Here is a 10,219-nt window from a genome sequence, read left to right as displayed (position 1 = left end):
TATGATAAAAGAAAACTGTTATTGCCAGTAAACCTGTGAAGACAAACTTATGAATAGTAATGGAAATGAGAAATAAAACCAATACTTAGCCATTATTTTTAAACCATTAAATTGGAAAAATATTAGATGTCCAACAGTATCAGGTACTGCAGGTGGAGGAAATAGTCCCCTCACCTTCTGCTGGTGGGAATGTTAATCAGAATGGTCACTTTGAGAATCTTTGGCAACACATAAGTAAAATATAAATTGTGCATACCATATACCCATAGATTCTACTACTGAGTATATTTCCTATGAAAACTCTTATATGTGTGTACAAAGGGACATTTACAATAGCGTTTGTAGAAAACAGTGGGAAACTGGAAAGAACCGAAACATCTATCAACAGTGGATTAAAAATGTGATACACACGTAATAAAAAGGGATTGATGAACTAGATGTACATACTTCAACATGGATAGATTGCCAAAAACCTGAAGTTAAATAATAAAAAAAGGTAAATTGCAGAAAATATAAAGAATGTTGTCATTTATTTAAATAACAAAACACGTAGGATCACCTGGGTGGCTCAGTCGGTTAAGCATCTGACTTCAGCTCACCATTGGTGGGTTCCAGCCCTTGCAATGGGCTCTGTGCTGACAGCTCAGAGCATGGAGCCTGCTTCAGATTCTGCCTCTCAGTCCCTCTCCCATTCATATGCTGTCTCTCTCTCTCAAAATAACTAAACATAAAAAATTTTAAATAACACATATAGAAAGTAATACTATATATTGCTTGTCGCATGTGTAAGTATATAAAATGTGTATATATATTTAAATATATATATTTTAATGCTTATTTATTTATTTTGAGAGAGAGTGTGTATGCACATGGAGGAGGGGCAAAGAGAGAATCCTAAGCAGGCTCTGCACTGTTAGCACAGAGCCCGACTTGGTACTCGATCCCACAACCCTAGGATCACGACCTGAGCCAAAATCAAAAGTTGGGTGCTCAGCTGACCCAGCCACCCAGGCACCCATGAAACAGTCATGGTGTGGGAAGGATCCTCTCCCAATTCATGAAAGTGGTTTCCTTTGCATGAGGGGGAGTGAACTGGCTGAACAGGATGGAGTTTGGAATCTCAAACATTATTTCTTACAAAAACAAAAACTGGAGGAAAATACGATCAGATGTTAATAGTTGTTAACTCTGGAAAGTATGGATGTAAGAGTTCAACTTTTTTGTATCTTTCTAATTTCTCAAGAAAAGAGGTTAAGCGAAGAGAAGACTTTGTCAGGGGAAAAGAATCCTATAGATTTCCCTTTGAACACAGGAGGACCCAAGCAATGTGCCTTTCCCTTTGTGAAAAAGGAATCCTGAGCAAATGCTTGGCTTCCTCCAGAAGAAACTTTTGCTAATGATGGCCTGTTTCTCTCCTCCCAACTTTTCACCCTGCCCTATACCACAGACAATGCCAAGAAAGCTCCTAGGAAGGGTAACTACTTCAAATACCAGGAGGTTGGTTAGAAGCCAATCTGCCTAAGTGAAATTGCGTTTGAGAATAAATAATTTCCATGAACATGATTTGTAGGTTTTAAATTCTACATTGTGTGCGTGCATTATTACTATTATAGATTATCAGCATTTGCTGTATCATAGGGAACAAATAATAGAAAGTGGCTTAAATGTGGAACCAAACTTTCAAATATTATATGCATGTTAAATGATATTCTGAGGGAGTGAGCAATCCTCCCCAATTTCTCCAAAAGAAAAAAAAATGCCAAAGATTATTCAGAAATTCTTTGGAAAGAAAATATCTCAATGCGACAACTTGATCAGTAGACACATTTGGTAGTCATAGGCCTCCTACTTACAAGGGCTCTTTCTATTGTACCTATGAATGAGGTTGACCTTAAACAGCAGGAAAATGACACCCCTCCCCCACCAACTCATGAGATACAATGTGGGTTGGGAGTGGGAGTGACTTGTGTGGTAGGGTGGAAGGGGCCATTGTCTGGGTCCATAATTGATACCGGATTTGAGCCCAGGTGTGGACAAGAGGTGCATAGAGTCCTCTTGGAAGAGGAGATTTTGGTGCCATAGGCATTAAATAGTATCTTTTTTACATTTTGATATAGTAGTAGCTTATGGTATCAGTTGGCTGTCACCAAACTCTGCTGTCATTCCCTCCATGACAGTGATAAAATTACACATGCATTTAGTAGCTCAGAAAGGAGACTTGCTTGTTCTGACACCGTTGTTTCTGTGAAAGAGAAAGGAACCAGACTGAAGAGGAGAGTCATGGATTGGCAGAGTTCGTTAAGAATAACAACAGCACCAATGTGCGTCATTTGGGAGAGGTAAAGCTTTGATGAGGCACTGGAATTCATGGGGAAATGTTAGCCAGCTCTTCCTCCCTTAGCTTGGACATCATCTGGTCTCATTTCTATGCCTTCTGTGTAGTTGAAGGGAAGCACACTCCCACCTGCCAATCACTTAACTTCCTATGATGCCTGATACTAAAAAAAAAATAGTATGTTAGTAAACATAGGGATTCCTATTTGTAGAGATAAGTCTTTGCTTTTTACTTAAGCCTTGATTTATTGTCTTTGGTTGTTTTGGGTTGGGGGATGGCTGATTTTTAACAAGAAGATAAACTTACAGATGGAAATTCTTTTAAGCCATAAATACCACTAACTCGCCTGGTCCAGGGAAGTTCAAATAAAGACTCTGGAATTTAGCAGCTGCTGAATGTTTTCCTTCTTTTCCCATTGGCCAGGAAGAAAGAAAAAGACGTGCCCCAGCAGCAGTGGTGTAGGCGCCAGGGCCTGACCCGGGTCTGGATACGTAAACCATTCAGAGCTCCTCTTGTGGAGAAAGGAGGCAGAACATGACAAATTGGTCTATGCCAGTTGACCTCTGAAGGGGAAGCATAACTTTGCACAGCAATCTCTGATGGTTTCCTTATCTGCTTTCTTTAGTATAAACACTGTCCTTCGTGGGTCCTCCCTGATTCTCCTAGCAGGCTCCAAGGATTAATTCTGGGTCATTGGCTGTATTCACCACTTCTGCTCTGCTCCCCAGTATTGTTTCTATCTTCTTTCTTAGTCTCATGCAGATCCTGGAAGATATTAACTCTTAGGGCTGGTGCAGAATCTTCCTTTCCCTTGGAGTCTACCACTGCATGGAGCACAGCACCTACCACTAGTAGGCATGCAATATATGCTTGTCAACTGGTTAATTCAATAGTGTCAGTGCTACGTGCACATTAAGCACTTGGCGGAGCTTTAAACCACTCACAAACAACAAATATTACACTGGTCTCTTCCTAGACCAACTGGATCATGATCTCTGGGTATGGATCTCCAGCACTGGAATATTTGTAAAGTTCTGCAGGTGATTCTGGTGCATGGAGAAGGTTGAGAACTACTGGATTAATTAACCTGTTGCTTTACTTGGCTACATTCTGTTTTCTTCCAAGTTTGGGAGAAAACTATATGGATTCTTTTGAAAAACAAATATCCCATTGAGAAGATGCCAGTGCTATTTTATAGGGAGAGTAGAATAAGAAAGGCTGGCTCTACCGTGTGGTCCTGGGTAAGCTACTCAAACTCTCTGTGCCTCAGTTTCCTCATCGATAAATTGGGAAGAATAATACTAACTATCTCTTAAGATTGTTGTAAAAATTATATGACCTGAACTATGTAAAACTCTTAGAACAGTACCTGGTATATAAGTATTTTGTAATAAAACGCAATATGAAGAAACAATTTGTTGTTTCAATTGTTCTCTTCTTTGGTTAATGGCTCCAGTCTCCTCCTAGACTAAGTTCCCAGGACAGTTTTTGACTCCAGCCTCCCCTTTGCCTCTTTCATCTCATCCCTTGTCAAGTCCTGCTCCTCGGATCTGCCCCTTCCTTTTCATTCCCATTGCCCCAAATCTAATCCTCAGTCTCTTTCCTCTCTCTGCTAGAGAGAGGCCACCTAGCTGGTCTCCTTGCTGCTGATCTGTTTGTGACTTGACCATCTTGATATGGCTCCCAATAGCCCTAAGGTCAAGTTGTAATCTTGGTGCCACCTAGCTCAAAACTCAACCTGTATCCTCATTGCTATGAAAATTCAAACCTGAGCTGTGTGCCTGGGGTGGTTTAGTTACTTTTCCCAAGCCTGCATTTCCTCATGTGTAACTGGAGATCACCTAATAATACTTTTCTACTAGTAGGGTTGTTGTGAGAATAGAATGAGAGAATGTCCGGAAATAAAGGCATTTAGAAATCTACATGGCACATAATAAGGGCTCAATCAATCCTGTTATTATTACTGTTATTTATTTGGAAATTGCCTGCCAATAGCTGTCTAGACATCCTCAATGTTGGCCATCTGGAAGTCCTTGCTTCTTCCAGACCACACCGTGGATCAGGCCTCTGCTTCTACTGACTTTACTTTAGGAATGCCCGCCACCCCTCTCCAGGTGCCTGAATCCTATCTTAAAAGGATGTAAATTATTCCATCTTCTGGTTTTGTTCAGTCTTTTCTTTTAAGACAGCATTTCTCAAACTTTAAAGGACATTCATTTGGAGGGCTTGTTAAAACTCTAATTGCTGGGCTCAACCCTGGAGATCCTAATTCAGTAGGTCCAGGGTAGGGCCCAAGAATTCACATTTCTTTTCCTTTTTTTAAAATGTTCTATATATTTTTGAGAAAGAGAGAGACAGATCATGAGTGGTAGACAGGCAGAGAGAGAGGGAGACACAGAATCTGAAGCAGGATCCAGGTTCTGAGCTGTCAACCCAGAGGCCAATGAGGGGCTTAAACTCGTGAACCATGAGATCATGACTTGAGCCAAAGTTGGATGCTTAACTGACTGAGTCACCCAGGTGCACCCCCCCCCCCAAATTCACATTTCTAGCAAGTTCCCAGGTACTATTAGTTTGGCTAGTCTGAGATCCATATTTTGAGCAGCACTGTTTTATAGCTTACAGCTTCTATTTTAGTTATTTGAGTACAAATTCCTTCTCCAAGGAGACTAAGTTCTCAATGGAAGGGCCCAAATCTACCTTCCCTTCTATCTGTAGTAAACTTGGGCTGGGACTTGAAGAAAGGGCAGGGTAGAGAGCCCCGCAAATCCAAGATCAGGGGCAGACAGTGGCCTGACTGGGGAAGGGTGAGTGGATGGGCCATTAAGGCACGTGGGAAAGAAGTCTAGAGAGAGGTATCAGGCTGGATTTCAACAGATAGGTGTGGGGAAGAACCTTAAAAGGCAGGCAGAGGAATGTACGATTGAATTCTTAATCTGGGAAACTCAAGGACTGAACTGCATGGTGTCATGATGACCTTCCCATCAGCCATAAGCTGCTGCAGAGCTTGGGCTCTCTGTACTCCCACCAACGTGCACATCCTAGAGAAATGTCTGCTATTCTAGCTACCAAAGTCTGTCATTCTGTGAGTGACTCTTCTGCATGAAAACATGGACTGAGGCTCAGAACAAGCCACGTGACCCTGCATACCTGGGCCAAATCAGCGCCTTGAGGTCGTTGTGACTGGTACCCCCTCCCACAAATTCTGGCCCATTCCTTCTCTGAAAATCATTTGCGGTGGTTTGGAAGTTCCTTGACCAAGCATTCAGAAACACCACTGCCTCTAAAAATAGGGTTATTTTCTCCCTTTCAGTAGAAGCTTTGTTTAAGGAGATAATCATAAGTGAGAAAGAACGAAGTGGTCACCTGGAGGTAACAGATCTGGGCTCAATGAGAAGTCCTTGGTATTGTTCTGTGGGTTTTCTGCTATGCCTGCCTCACTGGGTACTGATGAGGTTAAATAATTAATGTATGTGAATGTACTTTGTAAGCTCTAAAGCACTGCAGGAATATAATTAATTATGTTTATAATTACAGGTAATGTAATTATAATTGTAATTACTTTGTGGGTGGAAGCAGAATATATATATCTCATGCCCATTCTCTAGTAGGATATCCTTGGTGGATATCCTTGGTGAGATCATCAATTTGTATAGTTGAGCTTGCCTCACTCTCTCTGACTTTATTTTCAGCATTGAGATATATGTGAGACTTTGGCTTGAGGACTTTCGAGTGTGTTCTAGAAAATGGGAAAGCATTTCATAGACTGAGGATGAGATAGTCAACACCCCAAAGCAATATTCTTTGACACTTATCTATCAGGTAGATAAAGTTAAGCCAGTTTATGCCGAGATACAACAATGATACTTGCAGAGATCCTGGAGTTAAACAAACATATACACATAGACACATATAATATATATATATATATATATATATATATATATATATATATATATATGTATATGCGCATGTATGACTCCAAGTTATTTCCAGAAATCCACTAGAATCTAATACAATCTAAGATGATCATGCAATTGCTAAGTTATAAGTCTGCTGTATTTATCAGGCAATATTTATTAATATTAAGTCAAAATGTAATATGTTATGCTATTTTACTTATTCAGCAAAATGAATAAACTTGATACAAGTGCCAGGTAGTTACTTGCTTCCATTAACATACTTAATCTTAAAAAAACAAAAACAAAAACAAAGACCTTGTTTTGGCCCATGTTTTGAAGCAATATTTGTATGCATGTCTGAGAGGCATCAGGGCTAGAAATTCTCATAGCCTATCAGAGAAATCTGTACTGTTAGGAGATAACACCACTAGAACCATCTTTTGTGGTTTTCCCCATTTGAAAGTCAATACAACAGAGGAATATTTAACAGGAAAAATTCTCCTGGTATGTCCCTCCTTTGAAATGGCAAGCTTCCACCCGAGAAGCTAAACATGGCGTTTTGGAGTCTCTGAACTTCTGCCCTTGTTCCTACGCACTGTTAATTGTTGTTAATTTCTAACACCTCATTAATTATTTCCATTAAAGATGTGGGAGAGGGAAATGCCCTTCACTCATGGGTGGCCACACGAATAAACCCATTAATAATTACGAAAACTATGTTACTTTAAATGTGAAAAGTGAATTCGAGCCATTTTCATGAAAGTTTCTGTTTCTGACGGCCTGGCTGTGACACTTTGAAATCCTGCCACTGGCGCGTAGGTGGGGACACTGGGAACGATCCAGTCGTGACTGGAGTCTCCTTTTGCTTCCTTGATGACTGTAACATTTGGCCTCTAGAACATGATGTACTTTTCAGACAACTTTTTCTCTGTACAACTTTTTCTTCCCTTGCAAAAGAAGCCTAGAGGTGGAAGTTTTCTCCAGTGTGACAGCCCAAGTCGAGGACTTAGTGTGGAGTTCTTGACTCCCACTCCCAGGCACCCTGCCAGACCATGCGACATTGGAGGAGGGGGGTCAGAGCTGGGGCCATAGAAGCTTCCACGTCCACCTCAGGCTTCCACAGAGATGGTGCCAAAGCCACTTCACTGACGCTGGGCTCCCAATCTTTAAAGAAAAAGAAAAAAAAAGCTTGGATTGCCACTTAGTGTTGAGATTTTTATTTGGTGCTTATCTTTTTTAAAAGCTTAGGTAAAGGAGTCTTCCCACAAGTTTATAAGAGTGTTGAGCATTAAATATTAAATTGGAAAAAAAGCATCAGACATGGTCTCCAGGTTTGACCAACCAGCACAAAATTGTAAGGTATAGACAAAAGATTTGGGAGTAGTAGATGAAAAGTGATGTTATGGGTGTGGATTTCAACAGTGAAATCCAGACAGCTTAGAGTCTATAGCCAAAGGGTAGATTGCTACAGGGATAATCTTGTGAACTTAAGGGGTCAGTAGAATTCCTTCTAGTCGAACTCCTTGTTTTGCTAATAAGATAATGGAGATCCAGAGAGGACCAGGAGACAATTTAGCTGTGAACACTGGAAATGTAAGAACTGGCTCTTAGGGTTTCCTATTACAATTCTGGTCTTCATTTGGATTGTGATCTCAAGGACAGGGCCACATCTTTTCTCTCTCCTCCTCTTCCTCTTTCACCTTCTTCTGATTGGTCTTCCATGCTAGAGTCCTGGGGAGATCAGAGGGGACAACTTCCTAGAATACTTCCTGGAATAACTGAAAACTATACGAGGTGATTTGGAGTATCTGATGACTTCATGGACACAAGGCCATGTTAGAGGTCTATAAACAACAGCCTGATTTTAAGAAACCATTTAACCTGCAGGCCCCCATTTCTTATCTGTAAAATGAGGCACTTATATTTTAACTCTTAAGGCTTATTAGACAGTTGGATTCTAAACTCTAAATTCCCCTGTAATTTCTTCCTATTGTTTTACTCATTCCTCTTAATTGCAGTACAATAGTCTAATGGCCTATGGTTGACACCATCCCACATTTTATTTATTCCCCTTCTGTTAATGAGCATTTAGTTTGTTGGATGCTTTTTTTCCCATTAGAAGTAATGCTACAATAAACATTTTTGTACAAATCTCTTTATATATGTGTGTGTGTAAAAATGTCTCCAGATTTTCCATTTTACCGAATTCTGCCAAATTAGCCTCCAAATTGGCTTTACTAATTTACCAGTCTTCACTCCCTCCACCTCTGCTCCCACGACTGCTGCAGGGTTTTGCCACTTTATCACATCCAAAGCCAGCTAGCAGGACACAAGTGCCTGTTCTTGTGGATGTAGGTCCCCAACATCTCTGTCCCCATTCGTTCCCCTGCTTCTCCCCCTCCATCAATCCCGGGAGGGCTTCTCCCCCTCCATCAATCCCGGGAGGGCTTTTCTTCCATAAGAGGCAAAGAGGTAGAGCCTTGCTATATTCCTGTTTGCTTTCAGGTCTTTTACCTCTGCCTTAATATTAAGTCTTTCTTTCCCCTAGAAGTTATGCTTTGAAATGTGCAAGTCAGGAAGAGAATTCTTCTTCTGTTTAACACTATCTCATCCCTTCCTTGAGTTAAAGAACAGACATGTTCTTTAGAGACATGTCTTTTTAGACATGCTTGAACAGGGGAGGAAAAAGGTCAGAAGAGGAAAAAGACATGCTACAGGAAAAAAAATCAGATGATACTGAAAAATTTTATCTTTCAACATAGGCATTTAGCAAATTGCCTTTATTGAAAATAATAAAGTTACATGAAATCTGAAGTATCTGGGAAATTTAACACTTAACACTCACTGTAACACTCAACATTTCTGTCTTGGATTAGAGACAGTATTTCATTATTTTTGTCTGAGTCTTATGTTTCCTATAGGAAGAAAACAATGTATAATTAGAGCAGCTAGATATATGCCCAGGCAGGGAGAAAAAAAGAGGGAATCCAAAAAACATATTTATTTATTTATTTATTTATTTATTTATTTATTTATTTGAGAGAGAGAGCATGAGCAAAAGAGGGAGAGGGGCAAAAGGGGGGGGGGGAGAGATTGAGAATCCTAAGCAGGCTCTACACTCAACATGGAGCCCAATGCAAGGCTGGATCCCACGACCCTGGGATTACTACCTAGGCTGAAATCAAAATCTGGTCACTCATCCGACTGAGCCACCCAGACGCCCCCCAAGAAACATTTTATTTTTTTATTTTAATCTTTTTTCCCAAGAAACATTTTAAAAGGGAAGAGATTGAATGAAGGGAAAAGCGAGGAGGAGTAGCTCATGATTTTGAGTTTAGCCAGGGACACCAAAAGAATGCTTCTTCCTTCGGTAAGAAATGGGAGGAAAATGTGGCTTGAGATGACAGGCAGAAGTTGATGAATTTGAATTGGGATGTAGGAAGAGCATTAATCTCCAAGAGATCTTCTTCTTTAAAATGGGAGGCAGGACATGGGGTGTCTGGGTGGCTCAGTTGGCTAAGTATCCAACTTCGGCTCAGGTCATGATCTCACAGTTGGTGAGTTTGAGCCCCGTGTCGGGCTCTGTGCTGACAACTCAGATTCTGTGTCTCTCTCTCTCTCTGCCCTTCTCCTGCTCATGCTCTGTCTCTCTCAAAAGTAAATTAACATGAAAAAAAAAATTATAAGATGGCAGGCGGGACAGAACAACACTTCTGCTATGTTTCCATTTGATCTGCAAGAATACTCTCCTCCTGTGTGTGCATTTTCCTGCTGGCTCCAAGTTGCAGTGACCAGCCGCCCCACTTCTGCTCCATGCATCAGCATTCTTGAGGCTGCCGTTCTCAGTGCACGTCCTTCATATCTGAACTTTGCTGGAGTGTGTGTGAGCACGTACACAAGCATACAAATAAACCCACAGGCAAGAGACCATTGATGCACACTTTTCCCCAGAGGAAAAGCTAACTTCCTTCTGAATCCCTAC

Source organism: Felis catus, chromosome C1 (assembly GCF_018350175.1).
Source record: "Felis catus isolate Fca126 chromosome C1, F.catus_Fca126_mat1.0, whole genome shotgun sequence".
Taxonomy (NCBI): domain Eukaryota; kingdom Metazoa; phylum Chordata; class Mammalia; order Carnivora; family Felidae; genus Felis; species Felis catus.
This window is presented reverse-complemented; position numbering follows the sequence as displayed.